Here is a 19,928-nt window from a genome sequence, read left to right on the forward strand (position 1 = left end):
GACAAGTGAGCAGAGAAGCGCAGAAACACAAGATGCTCGTTTTCTATGGAAAGGGAGCCTCTGGAGAGAAGCTCCCTGTCAGTTTTCTCGTTGTATCGCTGCGTATCCATTGCTCACAGTTTCGCCTGGTCGCCGTGTATTGAGCCCGTACCCTGTGCCTGTCACGGGGCTACCCCTGCATTTACGCCATAACTATTTCCGGGGTGACTAATGTGGGCTGGGCGCTGTTCTGAGCACTGGACATCCCACGGCAAACAAAAACACTTTGTGACGTTTCCAGTCCAGAGGAAGAGACGAATGATAAAGTAATCGACTACAACAACTACATACGTAAAATGTCAAGAGCTGTGAACAAAAATAAAGCAAAGAGGACAGAGTGTAGGGGTGCTATTTTAGCCGCCCCAGTGAGGTGACACTTGAGCAGAGACCTGTCGGAAGGAGGGACAAACCATGAAAATATCTGGGAGGACAGCGTGCCAGGTGGAGGGCACGGCCAGTGCAAAGGGCCTGCAGCAGGCGCATGGGGGGCGCTCCCCGGAGCCGCAGAGCAGCCAGCACAACTGGAAAAGGAAGCGAGGCGTGCAGAGAGGGGCTGCCCACTTCGGGTGCGTTACCTCATTGAATCCTCACGGCTCCGTAGACTGGGATTGTCATCATCTCCAATTTATAGACGAGAAAACTGAGGCTCAGAGAGGTCATGTGGCACTGCCAACTCGCACAGCCCCGAAGACTCTGAGTAGAGATCCACACCCCGGCCTGCCCGCTCCAGGGCTGCCCCTTAGCCCCAGGCCCTCTCCTTCCCCTACGGCACCCCCTCTCTGCCAGGCTGTGCCCAGGCCTGCTCGCATAGAAGTGTGCTTCAGCTCGTTCAGCATGGTCATCAAAGTCACAATTGATCTATTAATCCGCTGCTAGAGCTTTCATTACACACGTTATTACAACATCCGTGATTGCAATCATGAGCGGGACTTACAACTACAGACACCATTAGTAACTCTCGGCTCTTTCTGTCACCACGAAAGGGCCCTCTCCAGGGTCCCTCACCCACATGGAGCCAGGGAGGGGCTCTGACGGGTGCTGGGAGCCTTTAAATTCCCTGCTGTGAACCCCCCAGCTAACTGCGCTGTGCTGCCCGCTTTATCCCTCCCAGGGAGCCGGCCACACCTGGGGCTCTCCTCTCCCAGGTGGGCTCTGCTGCCTTGATTCACTCCCAGACTTGGAGGACTTCACCAGAACAGCCACCAAAATGCCTGAAAGAACATTAACAAATAAAATATTTTGTATCTGGATCTACGGAGTCAATGCTAATAATAATGAAAATAATGAGAAACACTTTCACATTTAATCTTCACAACAATCCCGTGAGAGAAGAATCCGTATGGCCAGGTGACAGGTGAAGAAGCTGCAGCCCAGAGACACTAAGCCACGTAACTGAGGTCACTCCGCTAGGAAGTAGAAGAGGTAGAATTTGAGCCCAAGTTGATCTGGCACCACAGCCGTGGTCTTGCCTGAGTTGCCCAGATCAGGGAGGTATAAGAGGGACTGAGAAGGGTCATGGTGTGTCCAGCCAACCGGCTGACCAACTGTCCTGCAGTAAAACACTCAGCAGAGCCCCTCTCCCTGAAGGTGCCTCTGGGAGGGGGCAAAGGGGTCTTAAGGGGGGAGGATTTAGGAGAAGGGAGGGAAGGGAAAGGGGCAAAGGGAATTGGAAGGAGAGGATTAGGGGAGAAAACAAAGGGGGATTTGAAGGAGAGGAGGAAGAAACAAGGAAGGCGGAAATGAAGGGGAGACACCCTGCCCACATACCCCGCCGCCCTCAGCCTCACCCCTGCTCCATCCTTTGTACCAAACGTGCATGTGCCACGCAGGATCCTTAGTCCCCACTCCGATGCGGCAAGAACTAGACAGTCCAGTTCACAGAACAGGAGCTGAGGCCCACAGTGCCCAGGCGCTATGCCTACATGATCTCATTTTTATCTTCACAGCCACTCCCTTTGTGGAGGCTCAGGGCAAACAGCCAAGGCAGCAGCCCCATAAGACCACTGCCCTGTCTCCACACACATCAGCATTCACATCTCTGCACCTCTGCCTGAACTGGCCTCCCCTCCCACCCTCATTGTCTAGCAAACTCCCATTCACCCTGCAAAACACAACTCAAATGTCACCACCTCCGTGAAGCCACCCATGACTCTCCCAGGCAGCATCAGTTGAGGAACACAACAGTGCCTGAAAAGTTCTCCCCTCCCTGCCGACAATTTCCTCTCCCTGAGGTCACAACAGATGGTGCACATCCTTTCATATAATTTTCTAGACCTATACAAACACACACACACAAATTCGTGGGCTTTTTTCTTTTTATTTCTTTCTATCTATTTAATTTTAAAAATCAGGTTCACGTTACGTCAGCCTTGCTTTGTTCACTTCATATATCTGGACAACCTCAGGGTCAGCGCATGGGGATGTAAGCTCCTCCGCTCACTGCCTGGGGAACCACCCACAGCACCGCTGAGCCAGGCCTTGTTTCCCCGCATCCCTCTCAATGGATGTTCGTCTGTTTCACCCTGTTCCCTGCAAACGGTGCTGTAATGAATGTCTGTGTACGTGTATCCTCATGTCCTGATGCTTTCCCTCCCAAAAGAGGGATTTGTGAATCAGAGGATGTTTGAATTCCAAATTTTAATTGCTACCATCAGTTTTGCACCCTAACACTTACAGCAATTCTCGCTCCCAGTGATGTGTGCGAGAGCCCTCATCCCACACCACGGCCAGGACTGGGCGTCATCTGTCTTTGTTATTCTCGCCAATAGATGGAGCACAGTGCCTACCTCACAGGACTGCTGTGAGGCCTAGACGTATAACACAAAATTCAGCACATTATAAGTCCGTAACATGTATCAGTTGTTTATTTCTATAACGCTAATGCCATCTTGTTATCACAGAGCTAAAGAAAGCCTAAAATACACAATGACCTCTAGCCTCAGAACATTGTCTTTTCTTTTAGGTAGACTTGGATTCCAGTCCAGCCTCCCCTGACCAGCTGCGTGGCTCTCAACTAGTCACCTAACCTCTCAGAGCCTCAGTTGCTTCACCTGTAAAATGGGAGTGATGGGCCTGCACATTCTCCTTTGCAAGGAAATGACAGAGCTTGAACGAATCCATGAGTGCGAACTCACCTGAAGACCCCATGCAAGGGTGTTGTGGGGAATTATGCCCTCAGTTCCACTGGGGGCCTGGCATGACCTCCGGGTGATTAGCAAGAAGCCACTTCTCAGGGACCATCAGGTCAGGGAGGAGGGAGGAGGTACCATGACCCTTGGTTCTCAACCCTTCCATCGGGCATCCATGCTTCAGGAATCCTGGGGACAAGGCACATACACAAATATGAGTAACCGTCCTATCCACAAATGTCCCCCAACCAAGAGGCTATTGCTAGCTGCCTAAAATCTCACCAGTAGAGACCCCTGCCTCCCTGGGAGATGCGGGTCATTCCCATGACTTCAAGCATCACTTACCAAACTTCCTAGAGGCTGTGCTCTGTGCCAGGCCCTGTGCCCCGCACACGTGGCACCCCCTGATCCACCCTATGCCTGACCAGCTCTGGCTTCTGTCCAAGCGTCAGACCCATATTCCCATCTGTCTCCCAGAAACCTCGCCCTCCATGGCCCACAGGCACCTGAGACTCAGCAGACCCCCAAGTGGACTTGTCAGCCTCCTCCATCAACCTGCCCCTCTTCTTCCTGCTGCCCCACCTCCAGGTGTGCCCCACCCCAATCCTCCAGACCACAACCCCAGAAGCATCAGCACTCACCAGCGAGAGGAGTGCCCCACCCCCTCACCACCTGCAGCCCACCCATACTGAGCCTTAAAAAATTCAATTGCCTTCCCCACCCCCCAACCCAGGGCCTACAGTGAGGTGAGTGAGCCAAATTTAAAGGGGCACCCTCAGGCTCCTGCAAGTGCTGAGCCTGAGAGTGAGCACCTCCCTAAATCTGGAACCCTGGAAGCCTCACTCGCCCACCCTATCCTGGCAGGCCCTGACCTCTACATTAGGCCGGCTCAGTTCATCACCTCTCACTGAGCTAAGGCAGCAGCCAATCACCTGGCCTCGCTGCCTCCCCTCTCTACCTCCAATTGTCCTTTTCCCAAGTCCCAGATTTGATCCTATCACATCCTTGAGAACCTTCCAGGACTCACTATCACCTCTAAATTGCATTCACACAGGGCAAGTCAATCACTATGCAGCCAGCTTCTGTTTGAACCTACCCCGCCAAAGGCATCCTGCTCAGAGCTGACATCCAATTGGGGCATAAGTGAGCACCTGACACAAGAGCCACTCATCCATAGGCTACCTAATAGCCTATCACATGGCCTGATGCAAAAGGCTCTACAAAGAAAAAATGGTCATCAGCTGAGCCAATCAGATTTCTTCTCTCAGGAGTTTGAACTAGAAGATTGATTGCAGGACCAAAAAAGCAGACACAAGGACTTGAACCTGAGTCATGTTAACAGAATTACTAAACTCCTTCCTGCTGTGGAAGTCCTGGTGCCATCTTAAATCCAGTCTGCCTCAGTTTCCCAGCTCTGCGACAGCTCCTCTTGTTTCGTTTCCATAAGAGTGCCCTTATCATGTCACTAGGGTCTGGTGTGAGCTGGCTTGAGTGAACCTCTGAGCCATAAAACCAAACAGCCACAGCTCTTTGCGACAGAGCCCTGCTTAGAATCTTGGCTGAAAGTCACAGAAGCCTCCTCAAGTGGGCGAGGTTGGGCTTTACCACAAAGACCCAGGGAATTTTGTAGAAGAGAACTGGAACTGGAGCGCAGAAGGCCACCAGGAACCAGTCGGTCCTTTCTCTCTCCCATCTGCAGTCCATCTGATCAGCTACCCACTCCCGACCTCTCAGTGAGAGAGCCTAACCCTGCCTTTTCCCAGTCCTAGTTCTAAATTTGCAGAAAAGACAATCTGATGGACCCCATGTGGGCCCAGTGTGCAATCAGCCATGAACCAACAAGAAACTAGCTCAAGCCCTGGCTGGTGTAGCTCAGTGGATTGAGCGTGGGCCTGCAAACCAAAGGTCGCCGGTTCCATTCCCAGTCAGGGCACGTGCCTGGGTTGTGGGCCAGGACCCCTGTAGGAGGCATGTGGGAGACAACCACACACTTCTGTTTAAAAAAAAAAAGAAGAAAGAAACTAGCCCATGGGGGAGACACATGGCCCCTGAACCTTTATCATGGTTCCCCTCAACCTTTAAATTCTTCCCCCAAATTATTGCCCTCTCTCTGCTCATCCCCACCAATGGCTGTGTCCTCAGTGAGGGTGAGGCTCTGATATAGGAACCAGCAGCGGGCCCTGTCTTTGCTGACCTTCCAGTCTGGCCTCCCCAGACCCAGCACTGGGTGAGGAAGGCTGGATGCCAGCAGGCTCTGGGTGGGAGACAGCTGTCTAGAGAGGGATGTGGACTCCATCTCCCACCACACAGCCCAAGCTTGGCTGTGACACCGACACACCCATGAAAAAGGGGGCATCTGATGCTTCTGTGCAGTTCCAAAAAGCTGGAGGCATCTCACACGCACACACAAATAATAATAATCATGGTTTCAGTAATTATTATTTGTGCGTTTTGCATAATTGTCATAATTATTATCATCAGCTCATCAGTCTCCCATCCCAGTGTGCTCTCTGCCCGTCAGCCCTGAAATCTGATCACATGAGAGCTGGCTCTTAGGGACTCCTTCAGGAAATGGAACGGGATGCCCCTGAGGGTTCTTCTTCATTGTCAGGCCTTCTGGACTATTTCTGGGCCTTGGTGCTAATTCTGCAGAGGGGACAGAGGCCGATGAGAGAGGAGCTCACTTGCTCACTGACTCTAGTGAGAGAAATAGTGGTTCTCTGTTCCCCTCCAACCAGTGGAGCGTTGGAGTCCGCTGCTCTCGGTTCGGGAGTTCAGACTCTTAGCATCTCATCCCGGCTCCCCATTCCAGTGTGTGACACCACTTCAGTAGCTTCAGCTCAGTCGTGGAGAAAGCATTTACACCAGGGAACTTGGCAAAAGGGCTTTTGTTCCAGAGAGCTCGTTGTTACACATCTATCAACACACCCTCAAACCCACCCTCCACACCACACACCAGGTCTTCTTTAAAGTCTGAAACAGAACAGCGTCAGTCCCCTTCAGCAGCTCCAGGTGGCCCAGAGGTGGAGTTCACACTCTTCGGTGCAAGGCCTCCTGTAAAGCCCTGCATGAGCCAGCCCCAGCCCACCACTCTGGCTTCCCTCCTTCCCATCTCCCCATGTCTTTCCAGATGTCTCTGGTTCCCAGAAAAATCATCTCTAGGCCCCACTCACTGGCCGTCTGTCCCCACCACACACCAGCCCTGCCTGAAACATCCTCTCCACCTGCAGCCTCCTCCCCTTCCTCTCTGAGTCTTGCCTTGGACGCCTTGTCTATCTGGGAGGCTTCGCTGACCCCCAGCCTGGCTTAGAAACTACAGCCCGATGCTCCCCCAGCCCGTTCTCATGGCGGCACCTCTTCCATCACGTGCCTGCCCGACTGTGGCCCCGCTGAACTTCTGGCAGGAACCAAGCCTGCTGTGCTCACTCTCTAACCCTCCGCATCTGGCGCAGAACCCAGCCATGCTGAATTGAATGGAGTCAACACCACGACTCAAGACAGGCCGTGCTCAGCGCCCTCACAGAGCCCAGATAAGGTGCTCCGAGAGGGCACAGAGAGCAGGGTTCTTCTGATGGCTAGGTCCGGACAGGTGTCCTGGACACATCCCCAGGGAGAAAAGCCAGGCTGCACATTAGCGGAGACGCTTCTGCTCGGTGGCAGTCCCCGCCCCAACGCTCTGCTTCGTCTCTCTGCCCTCCCAGGGGGACACCCTCCCCAGTGCCCCTAACCCTTCCCGCTTGGCTTGTGGCTTCACTCTACCTTGGGTACCAGAACCCTCGCCTCCACCACACACACACTCCTCCAACTTAGCTCCAAAACTGGAATGTGGTGTTTCTTGCACACTTAAGTATGCCGACAGAGATCCCTATACCATAGCTAACACTTACTGAAAACTGCCCAGGAGCAGAGCAAAACCCAGCAGGGCTAAAGCAAATAATAAGAAACAAACAAAACAAACCCTGAGTGTGTGACCATGCCCAACAGGGGACCAGTGAACAGAGTCCCCGAGCGGTTTGCTGAGGGGAACTCAGGGCTTTCTGTGCCAGAGAAGGGGAGGCAGCTGGAGGCGGTTCTGCTACTCAAGGACAACCAGCTGCCTTCCACCGAGGACTGGCTCACGAGCCCAGAAAATCTCCAGTTTGGTCCAGTAAGGGTCCGGCACACGTCACACAGTGACGGCAGCCTTCAGTTCTGGTACCTCCTGGGCAAGTGCTGCTGAAAGGGGACATCGTCCCTGGACAGGGCAAACACTGTCTGTGTTCTCCGGACTTGGCACCCTTCCGCAGAGGGGCAGGCGCTGGTGCCCGTCAGCAGTTTAATGCCTTGAGCAAGTTAACGCCTCAGGTTCCCCTCTGGAAAATGGAAGTTATAACAGTATCTAACGCACAGCGTTGATAACGTGATGGCTAAATGTGTTATTGTGTGTACAGCCCTCGGAGTACTCAGCAGACAGAATCTGCTAAGAGTTGACTGTCATCACTAGTATCTCATTTAATCTTGCCATCCGGAGGGAGTTACCATTCTCATCTCCGCTCTACAGATGAAGCTCAAGGACGTGCTCGCTGTCCTGCCGTCACCAGTGCACCCGGGGTCCAAGAACTGGCAGCGAAGTGTCAAGGTTCTAGGGGAGGGGGCCTCTCTCAACAGTGATTGCTGTGGGAGCCCCCACTGTTCAGGCCTTCAGCACTCCTTCAGCACTCCTTCAGCTCCCCCACCAGCACACTTGGCAAGGCTGGGAACCAGACAGTCCCCCCAGGACCTTCCCTCCTCCAAGACCCTGCCAGGAAGCCCTGGCCAGGTGGCAAAGTTGGTTGGAACATCATCCAGGACACCAAAAGTTTCCATTCCTGGTCAGGTCACATACCTAGGTTGTGGGTTCAATCTCCAGTTAGGGCGTGTACAGGAGGCAACCTATCAATGTTTCTCTCTCACATAGATCTCTCTCTCTCTCTCTCTCTCTCTCTCTCTCTCTCTCTCTAAACAATCAAAGAACATATGCTCAGGTGAAGATTTAAAAATAAAACGAGCCCTGGCTGCTGTGGCTCAGTGGATTGAGTACTGGGCTGTGAACTGAAGGGTCGCAGGTTCAATTCCCAGTCGGCACAGGCCTGGGTTGCAGGCCAGGTCCCCAGCGGGGGCCATGTGAGAGGCAACCACACACTGATGTTTCTCTCCCTCTCTTTCTCCCTCCCTTCCCCTCTCTCTAAAAATGAATAAATAAAATCTTTAAAGATAAATACGTAAAACAAAAAGCCCCTGCCGGGTTGCAGACATGAGTCCCCTCGCCTGGGCAACCCCAGACCTCCCTCACCTCCCAGTCTCTTGTCCATGAAGATTCTCCCTTTAGTCCAGTTGGGAGAAATTCCCTCCTCTCTTTGCAGTTTTCTCTGCCTTCACCTACCAGGACACCCAGTTTAATCCCTAGAGAGGCTCCAGCTTTAGGGAAACGAAACCCCAACAAGAAGTGCCTTTCAGATATCTTTTCCTTCCCAGCCACAAACCACAAACCTCCCCAGAGGCAAGGAAGCTCAGGCCAGCTGCCTGCCTGAGTAGAGGAAAAAGAGAAAACCTCACCGCCTTCAGTCCTCACCCCCGCCAGAGTATGGGTGAGCCCTGGAGCCTGCTCAGGGCGGGCCCCCTGAAGTTGGCACACGGCCCTGAGGCACCAGGCTGGCCCAGCAGCACCCCTGAGAGAGCCCCAAAGGAAGCCAGAAGGGCAGAGGACTTGAACCTGCCCCAGGAACCTCACCCATAGATATGCACACACACAATACTCTACACACACCCCCCCCACACAGGCACTCCCAATTCACCCGATCCAACAGAAGGCACACGCATAGCACCTGCCTCACCTGCACTACCCATCCCGTGCACTGTGACACTCACTATATACTCACCCATCTCCTCCCCCCCACAGAGGACCCCCACCCACACAAAACCCATTTTCCACTACACCCAGACATCCTACATTCAGTCCATCACACACCCCACCCAGGCCCCAGACTCATACAATGTACACGCCATGCATGCAAACGTCCCCTATACAACCAACACATACAAACCCGGTGCACACCACCCACCCTCACACAGACAAGCCTGGCCTGGCCCACCACACGGGTACATGCGGGCACCTGCCACACCACCCAACCCAGGGCCAAGGAAGGCCGAGGCGGGGAGTGCCACCCACCTCCACCCAGAAAGCTGTGTCCACGGACCGGGGCAGCCTGAATGAGGCCCCTTTTTCTCACTCATGAAAAGGCAGTATTTACTTAGGTTAGCAGTAGCCTTGCAGAGCTGGCTGAAATTTCCAAACCAAATAATGCCTGATAGAGTCCTGTCTATGGGAACAAACTTCGTAAACACATCTCTGTGAGTTATCTTCGTCCTTCCGGTGTGTGACAATGCACCTGCAATTATAAATGACAGGGAAACTCTGACATCAGCAAAGGCAGCTCTGAAAAAATGAAAATGCATGTTATGCTTGGTGCGTGCAATAATTCCCACTTTTTACCATAAGCAGGTCACAGTTTTACCAATAGAATATCACTTTTACACACACATGCACCCCAAATAAATGTCGAGCAGATACATAAGGAGTATTGATATAAAGTGGTGTTAGGTAATTGGCCTGCCTGGGAGGGTCGCGTGTCCCCATCTGGCTCTGCTAAGTTCCTTCCCTGCTCCGGCTTTTCCAAGAGGGTGGGGGAAGGACGGAGGGCCTGGAGACCCGGGAACACAGCGGACACCCGGGGCCACATCAGCCCTGAGAATGCTCTGCCAGCGAGACCAGCTGCCCACCCGGAGGCCGACTGAAAGCCCTGTGCCTGGAGGGGCCGCGGTGGATTTTTCTAAACCCACACTTGACTCTGTCCACACAGAATCGCCTGTGTATGGTCTTTGGGGAGGCTGCACGGGAGCAGCATATCGATCAGACTGGAAGACGAGAGAGAAAGAGGAAAAACACCTTCAAATAGCCGAGCTTCAAATCCGTCATCGGGTCCTAAAGACCCAAGAACTTGCGCACACGCAGGCCAGCCCCGAGACAGCCGCACACGTGAGACACGCGGATGCAGGGACACCCACGCAGGCGCAGAGGCAGCTCCCAGCGGCGGCATAAAGCAACGCTCGTGTGAACTGACACGGACGTGTAGCACGGAGGCTAAAGTTCACATGTCCGTGCAGACAGCCCGAGTCCAGGGGTACCTGCTCGTGCCCCAGAGGACACATTTCCGTGCACGTAGGTACCCAGCACCTTCACACGAGAATGTGCCTGTGCACACACAGACATGCTTGTAGTGTGCACACGCGCTACAGCCCGCTCTGAATGCCTCATCCTGGGCCGGGTGGGAGCCCGTGTCTCCTCGCAGCGTGCCCTGCTCGCCACCTTCTCTGGGCCTTATGAGGTCGTGAATGGAGGGCCCTCAGGCCCACCGTAGTCACGGCCACGAGATGTTAGTAAGGCAGACCTATCCCAGGGGGGAAAGGAGGCCCTGCCACCAGGTAGCTCCCTGTAGGTAACATGAGAACCACAAGGGGGGTGGAGCTTAAATGACCGCCTGGGCTCCAACCCCAGAGGCTCTGATTCCACTGGTCTGGGGAGGGCCCCGAGCATGTGTTTTACCACTCCCCCCCACCCCCGCCCCCGGTGATACCAATGTGCTTTCAGAGTTGAAATTACTGGAGCAACCCGTCTAGCTTCTAGGGTCCTGCAGGCTGGTCCTAGTTCTCAGGCAGAAGGTGTATCTCGCCCTACCCTTTAGTTCATCCAGGAAGCCCTTGATACCCTCCAAAGACCCTTTTCTAAGTGCGGATAGTGCAGAGCCGAGCCACGGTGATGGGGAGCGACCATCTGCGCACTGCGGCTGCCCCCTGCTGGAAGATTCTGGCTGAGCACAGCTGCCTCCCCGAGCGGCTTCTCCCCACCAGGGCTGATTCCAGGTTGAGATGTGGGGGAAGCTAGAAGATCGCGGTCCTGAAGAGAAGTCCCCAGACCCTCAGTCTGCACCTCCTGCGACAGTGCAGCCACCTCTCTGGTCCAAGCCATCTCGGGCCTGGGTGATCCCAGAAGTCCTTTCCTTTGCTCAGTCGCTCAGTGGTAGCCAGTAATGCCAATGATCTGGGCTGGCCATGGTGTCTGGGGCTACAGGGATGAATGAGTGAGGGGACCCACCACGGAGGTGTGTCCAATCCTCTCCCGTGCCCATCCATTCTCCAACAGCTGTCCAAGCCACCTCCCCCAGGCTGACAGCATTCTTGTCTGCTCCACAGCCCTGGTTCCCCTACTGACCTTGGGATAAAGCTCAGGCTCCTGAATGCAGCTGAGCAAGCCCCTCACCCCAGTTCCTATGCCCAGCCCCTGCGAAGGCCCTCTAGCCTGGGGCTGCCTAGCGCACTCCTACTCTTCCACCTCTGTTGGTGTGGCCTGTTCCAGGGGGCCTTGCCTGTCCTCCTCACCTCACCACTCCACATCTATTATTGCTCCCTCCTCTTTCTTTCCTTCATCCGCACCTGAGGATATGTGTACTGATTTTAGAGAGAAAGGGAGAAAGAGGCAGACACACAGAGAGACAGAAAGAAACATTGATGTGAGAGAGAAACATCAATCAATTGCCTCCCATATGTGTCCCATACGTGTCCCAACCAGGGATTGAACCCTCACCTTTTGGTTGTACAGGATGACGTTCCAACCCACTGGGCCACCCCGCCAGGGCCCTCCTCTTTCCTGAGCACTACATACCCGCCTCTCACAAGTCTCTGTAACGTGTCTGCCTCCCCGCACTAGACTAGGGACCCACCTGGGCGGGGACGGAGCCTGGGGTCAATAGAGCTTTGTAGATTGAAGGAAGCATTCTCCAACCTGCTGGTTCCCTGGGGGCTGTCCCCACTCTGCTCCACCACACCGGTGGGCTGAGCCCGTCAATCAGAGGAGCAATCTCTAGAGGGATCTTTCTCTCAGGGAGAGAAAGACAAGAATCCCAACACTAACAAAATACTTACTGACCAAGTGCCAGGTGTATTCATTCCAAGTGCTTTACATCCATCAACTCATTTAACCCTCACAACGTGATCCCCATTGTATAGATGGGAAGACTAAGGCACAGAGAGGGTAAGTAACCTGCCCAAACACACAGCTGGGGGGTCGGGAGCTGGGATTCCGCCCGGAGTGGGCTCCAGAGGCCACACTGTCCACCACACTCCTGACTTAAGAGACGGTTGGTGAAGAAGCTGGACGCACCCTGGCCAGGCCCACGCTCCCTCGCCCCCGCGCCTCCTGGGGGACCCTGAGAGGGCCTTCCCAGGAGAGGCCAGGCCCAGATTCTCCCTCCAGCCTGCAGTCTTAGGGCTATGGCTTCTTTCACTTCCTTCTTAATTTTTCTGACAAGAACAGATGCCACTGCAGCTGACAACCAGCCTGTCGTTGTGAACGGGAAGGTGGATCCAGCCCCTCGTTTGTCTGGTAAGAAAATAGAATTGGACAAGCAGACAGCTGAGCTTTGAAAGACCTGGAGGCTCTGGGGGTGGTGGCAGGAGCAGGAGAGCTGCCGACAGGCGGGGAGTGGGTGCAAAGACCGGCCAGGAGTTCCAAGACCCTCGGGACCAGCCCCTGCCTCTAATCCCTCCTCCCTTCTCCCTCCCTTCCCCATACTCCCTCCCTCCATCCAGAATTGCTGAACAACTGCCCTGTGCTGGCTACTGAGACGCAAGGACAAAGTCACTATTGTCCTCAAGGAGGACAGTATGGGGAACTGGCGGGGACAGACCATCAAATGTGGCATGGGGAGCACTTTGATGGAGCAGGACTCTGAAGCCCAGCTGCCTGGGTTCCCTTCAGCCTCCACCCGCTCCGAGCTGTGTGAATTGCACAAGGTCCTTGAGTTTCACATTTGTAAAGTGGGACGCTAACGACACCCACTTCATGGGGTGTTAGAGTGACACGCTTTGGCGCAGTGCCTGGCGCACGGCAAGCCCCTTCTGCCCACCTTCAGCATCCCAGAACAGTAGCTCCCCACCAAACCCCAGATGCCTCACCGCTCCACTGTCGTCCCTCACACCCCCTCACAATCCAGAAGAGCCCCATGAGGTCTAACCTCTACCCCTCCTGCTGCAAAGCTCTATTTTATCATCCACAGCTGAGATTTGCATGCACCACGCGTGATGTGCTCCAGGCTGAGCTCACTTCTCCTCCACCTGAGCCCACCAGGGCAGGGTCCCTGTGTCTCAGGGTCCCTGTGTCTCCGAGCCCCTGGTCTTGGAAGAGGGTGAGAATTCTCTCAGGGTGAAACAGCTTCCTGTTCGAACCAGGTTTGTCTGCAGAAAGCTGCCTTCTCAGCTGGATGGTTCTTCCTGATGGCTGACCTCAGGCTCTCCAGCTGCAGGGCCAAAGGTCATGTTCTGGCAGAGCAGAGGGGTTGCTGGGCTGATCTGCAGAGGATGTTCTCCCCAGCCCTACACCCCACAGTCCCAGGGAACAGGATGACAAGGTGGAGGAGTTGGGGCACACCTCCGGCCTTAGCAAGCCCCTCTGTGGAGCTGGCGTGGCGAGTGTGTCTGGAGGGGCTGTTTGTCAGTGTTCTTCCTTTCTTCCTTTCTTCCTTTCCTCACCTAGGATATGTATACTGATTTTCAGAGAGAGAGGAATGGAAAGAGAAAGAGAGAGAGAGAGAAACATCAATGTGAGAGAGAAACTGATTGGTTGCCTTTCATATATGCCCAACCAGGGATCGAACCTGCAACCCAGGTATGTGCCCTGACCCGGAATCAAACCCACAGCCTCTTGGTGTATGGGACGATGCTCCAACCAGCTGACCCACCCGGCCACAGCTGTGAGTCTTTCTATCTGTACTCGTCCGGGACAAAGGGGCAGTAATTGTGTTTGTGTCTCTGTGCTTTGCATGATGGCAGCTTACACATCTATGTGTACCTGTGTCTCCAGGTACTTGTGTAAGTATGTCTGTGTGTCCCTGGGACACTGTCCCCCGCTGGGCACTTTGTCCCCGTCACCAATACCATTGCTGTCATCCACTGAGCACTCACTTGGTGCCATGCCCTCTACCCACATGTCTTCATTTATTCCCCATTAAAAAAAAAAAAAAAGCTTCCTGGCTCCCACCCTTTCACAACCCCACATGTGAAATCTCAGAGGCAAGGTCTAGCCCACATTCCATGGTGTGGTCTTCAAGACCCCTCACAATCTAGCCCAGAGCGATTTTATTCTCTGTGTCTCCCATCCTCCCGTTTCTTCAGTCTGGATTCCTCCCACCCCCCACCCTTCGTGTCCAGGAAACTACTACTCATCTTGCAAGACTGAGAGAACATTGATTCTTCTGGGAAGTCTCCACTGATGGCCTTGCCACCTCCTCCAGGAAGCCTTCCCTATCTAAGAGTTGGCACCTTGGGCCTGAGCACTGCTCCTCTGATGCCCCCCCTCAGTCGTCATTACTTCTGCACATCTAGTTCCCCATCTGATGCAGAGCCTGGGTCCCCAGTGAATCTCCAGCCTGCCGAAGTATAGGTGTTCAGGAAATGCTGGCCGAGCATACCCTGCTTGGCTGGCTAGGGGTAAGGGAAGCAGGTAGGTGGTCCAATTTCTATTCCCTGAGGCTTCCCTACCCCAACCCCCACTTCACTCAGGGATGCAGCTCTGCTCCTTCTCCTGGCTCATCTGTAAGGGTCAAGATGTGTGGTATAAAGCAGAATGAAGCCGCCCAGACCTGAAGGAAGCCCAGAGGAGCGTGCTGAGCAGGCACAGACCTCTGCTGCTGGCCGAACTCCCCAGAACAGCTGCTCCCTCCAGACCTGCGACTGAGGCCAGCCAGGCCACCACTGCCACCCTCATTCCTGCAGTCACTGCCACCATCAGAGAGGTCTCCCTCCAAAGGGGGCAGGGCAGAGGGAGGGGGGGGGGAGCGGGGGAGGAGATAAAAGGCCAGAGCCCTTCAAGGGAAGGGGAGGAAGGGGAGGGGAGAAGAGAAAGGGAAACTGATCGTTCGCCTCTCTCTTTGTCTCTGCAGGCTGTCGCTCCTCCTTAGTTAACAACTGCCATCCCAGCACAGCCCCCAGCCCCTGCTAATTACTATGATTAGCACTGATCGAGCTGTCACATTTTATGACTCTCCAAACCAAAAAAATAATTAAAGCTATTACTGTCATTAACTCCCTGCCCTCTTCATCACCAGCTCTGAGAGTGAGCAGCCAACAGGCCCCGGGGAGTGGTGCTGGGACCCTGGTGTCTCCTCCCACCGCGAGCACCCCCACCAGCACCACTGCCACCACCTGCCACCTCCAGGAGCGCCAGCCTGGACAGCTCAAGGCGTCAGCAAGGCTAGGAGGCCAGAAGAAAGGGTCTCTGTGGGACCCCAGGCAGACCCCGCACCCCTGGAAAATCCAGAGCCAGGCCTCTGGGAAACTACATGGAGAGGCCGCCCCACGGCCCTGACTCAGCCCTCGCTCTGCAGCCCACAGTCCCAGGGAGCAGAGGTCCCCCAGGCCCAGTCACCTCAAGACTTGGCCTTGTCCCTTTGCCACTCCTCAGTGCCAGGCACCCCCAGTCCCACAGTCAGGTCTCCCCCAGGTGCTGTTCTCTCTGGCTCCCCAAACTCCCAACACAGCCCAGCCCAGACCTCTAACACTACCCAACCAAGTGACCTGGGCACCTAAACCCCAGAGCTTCAGCTCCATTGTCTGCAAAATGGGCTGTCTTAGCTCAGGCTGCTATAACAAACACCACAGACTAGGCAGCTTAAACAACAGACATTTATTTCTCACAGTTATGGAGACTGGGATGTCCAAGGTCAAGGTGCCGACAGGTTCAGTTCTGTTGAGTGCCCTCTTCCTGGCTTGCAGATAGGGCCTTCTCACGGTGTGCTCACTTGCTTGTTCCTGCACCTGGGGAAGGGGCAGAGGAGAGGGAGGGGAAGAGGGACAAGCTCTCTGATGTCTCCTCTTCTAAGGGCACTAATGCCATTGTGGGGGCCCCATCCTCATGACCTCATCTAACCCTCGTTACCCCCAGAGGCCCCACCTCCAAACACCACCACACTGGGGGTTAGGGCTTCTGCGTGTGAATTGGGAGGAGGCGACACAATTCCATCCATAGCATGGGCTTTGAGATGTCTGTGGAGCAGCCCCTTCCTCATGAAGGCCTCAGAAGTTTAAATGAAATGATGAACAGCAAGCCCCTGAAGCATGGCCCAGCACACAGTAGGACTTCAATCACCAGGGGTTCTCTTCAACGCTCCCCTGACGCGGAGGATCACTGGGGTAAAGCAGGAGGATCTGCTAAGGAGGCTGGAGCGGGGGCCAGGCTCAGGGCTGCGATGATTTGTGAACCACGATGCCTGTGACTCAGGATCACTGCGAGAGCCTCCCAGCCGGCCCCCTGCTTCTGTGCCTGCCCCTACCCTCCCATTTACTCTCAGCACATTAGCCAGAGCGAATCTTTTAAAACGTGAGTCACAGAGCACAGAGGATTTTTAGGGCAGTGAAACTACTCTGTATGATACCATAATGTGGATGTATGAGGTCTGTCCAGAAGGTGTCCAGCCATGTAATATGAAAAATAGAGACGTTTATTGAAGAAGATACAAGAAACATTGTACATAGCCCAGTGACGCCTCAGTCCCCTTTAAATAGGCACCTTGGGACCTCACACAGTTCTCCCAATCGCCACCCACTGCCCCATCACATTTTCCTGAATCTCATCAACAGTCTGAAATCTCTTCCCTTTCAAAGGTGATTTTAGTTTGGGAAAAGCCAGAAGTCACGAGGAGCCAAATCTGGGCTCTGGGACATTGAGGCACCTGGGTGCTTTGAATATCTCACAAAAAACTCTGCATGAGACGTGATGCATGAGCAGGCGTGTTGTTGCGATGAAGCTGCCAATCACCAGCTGCCCATAGCTGCGGCCTTCTGAATAGTTTCCACGGAGGAATGTTCAAGCTTAAAACAAAATTTGACGTAGATTCGTTGCTTTACTCAGTCATTTTGAATGTGATGGCCACACAGTGCACATGCTGACTCAGTGATGCCCACCACCCCACTGAATAGCACAGTGAAGTCGTCATTGTTCATGTATGTGCATTCAGTCCTCTCTCCTTGGCTGCCCGGTTAACTCCATGTCATGCAAACTGCTCTTCTCACATTAACTATGGCTGCACTTTTCCCAGACAGACATCGTATGTCATTACACATTTGTCCAAGCCCGTAGAATGTACAACCAAGAGTGAACGCTGAGGTAAACCGTGCACCCTGGGTGATGATGACGTGTCCCTGTAAGTTCTTCGGTGGCACCGAACGCACTACTCTGAGGGGGACGTTGATGATGCGGGAGGGCTGTCTCGTGTGGGGGTAGAGGGTATGTGGGTAATCTCTGCACCTTCCTCTCTCTCCTGCTGTGAACCTGAAACTGTCCTGAAATATAGTCTTTTATTGCCCCCTCAAAACTAGTAAAGAAATGCTTAAACTTTTTAAAAAGTCAGATTATGTCATTCCTCTGCTCAGAATCCTGCAGAGTAAAAGCCAAAGTCCTCGCGATGGTCCCCAAGGCCACACATTCCTCTCCTGTTACCCCTCCCCTCACTCTGATCTCCGGCATGGCCCCACTGCCGGCAGGGCTGACCCATCGGTCTGGAGCTCCTCCTCCACATGCAGCTCCCCTCCTTCAAGGCTGTCTTCAGTGCCTTCCCCCTGGTACCACTCACTCAGCGTCCCACCGCGCACTCCCAAGCCCTCTCCCCTGTTTCACTTGTTCACTCTCCCATTGCACTTAACACCCTTTAACGTGCTTTATAATCTACTTTTTTACTGTGGTCATTGTTTATTGTCTCGCCCCCAGAGAGGCTGAGATCATTGCCTATTTTGCCCTGGTGTTTTCCCAGAACGTAGCTCAATGCCTGGCACAGAGTAGGCACTCAGTAAATATTTGTCTAATTAAATGAGGAACTGTAATCTTAGCCAAGACCTATTGTTTCCTCTGTGAGATCAGGTGGCTCCCACAGAGGGAGCTGAACCTACAGAGAATCAGCATAGCAATGGACAAGCCATGTCCATCAGACTGTGCGGGACTCGTCTTCAACAGCGACACCATGTGGTAGGAAGGAGCAGGAGCAGTGGTGGGCTTTCTTGTTTTTTCTAGGAGTGGTCCTGGAAGCTGGCTGACCTCAGTTAGAAAGCATCATCCACAGAGAATCCTGCCGTCTGAGTCACTGGGAAGAAATTCTCAATCGGATTTTCTTCTAATAATTAGTGGCCCTCAGCAATTATTTAAAAATTAAAAGTTTTCACTTCACATCCATTAAGATGACTATTACTTAAAACACCACAGCCCTGGTTGGTGTAGGTCAGTGGATTGAGTGTGGGCTGCAAACCAAAGGGTCACCAGTTCGATTCCCAATCAAGGCACATGCCTGGGTTGTGGGCCATGTCCCCACTGGGGGCCACGTGAGATGCAACCACACATTGATGTTTCTCTCCCTCCCTTCCCCTCTCTCTAAAAATAAATAAATAAAATCTTAAAAACACACACACACAACACAAACACAAGTGTTGGCAAGGACGTGGAGAAATTGGAGCCCTTGTGCATTGCTGATGGGAATGTCAAATGGCACAGCTGCTGTGGACAACAGTATAGTGGCTCCTCAAAATTAACCATTATTGTACCACACGTTCCAGCAAGTCCACTTCGCATACCCAAAAGAACTGAAAGCAGGGATTTAAACAGATATTTGTGCACCAATATTGCCAGCAGCATTATTCACAGCAGCCAAAATATGGAGGTAACCCAAGTTTCCTTGATAGATGAATGGATAAACAAACTGTAGCATATACGTTCAACAAAATATTACTCAGCCTTAAAAAGCAATGGAATCCCGACACATAACACAACATGAATCAATGAACTGGGAGGACATTGTACTAAGTGAAGGGAGCCGGTCGCAGCAGACAAACACCGTAAAGTCCACTCGTACGAGGAACCTGGAGTCACAGACACAGAAAGTAGAATGGCAGTCGCCGGAAGTGGGGGTGGGGGGGCAGTGGGGAGCTGTCATTTAATACAGAGTTTCAGTTAGAGATGACGAGAAAGCTGTAGAGAGGGGCGGTGGGGATGGTTGCATAACCATGTGACTGTCCTTCATGCCACTGAACTGTACACTTCAAAATTCTTGAAATGGTCATTTTTATGTTATGTATATTTTACCACAATAAAAAAATTAATTAAAAACAAAGCAGAGCCCTGGCTGGTGTGGCTCAGTGGATTGAGTGCCAGCCTGCATCGCTGGTTTGATTCCCAGTCTAGGGCACATGCCCAGGTTGAGGGCCAGGTCCCCAGTAGGGGGCATGCAAGAGGCAACCACACACTGATGTTTCTCTCCCTCTCTTCTCTCTCCCTTCCCCTCTCTAAAAATAAAACAAAAAATATTTTAATAAAGAAATAAAATAAATTAAAAATAAATTAATTAAATTAAATTAAAATAAAGCAGGAAAAAACTTCCAGAAAATAAAAAGGTTGGTGTGCCTCTGAGTCCAAGGAGGGGCATTTCAAAGCATCGTATAGAGGTGGGCACAGGGCTGGTTTCCCACCCATAGGGAGCCCACCGATCCACCAGCACGGACCAACCCTGTCCCACTCCACCATGTTGGGATTCAAGGTCGACTTGTATTTCTTTCTGGGGTCCATCTATGACTCTGAGTCCCCAAAACTCAAACTGCACCAAGCCCATCCCCCTACAAGGTTCTTTTCCCCTCATCCTATTCAAAACTTGG

The sequence above is a fragment of the Desmodus rotundus genome, chromosome 3, assembly GCF_022682495.2.
Source record: "Desmodus rotundus isolate HL8 chromosome 3, HLdesRot8A.1, whole genome shotgun sequence".
In the NCBI taxonomy this organism is placed as follows: Eukaryota; Metazoa; Chordata; class Mammalia; order Chiroptera; family Phyllostomidae; genus Desmodus; species Desmodus rotundus.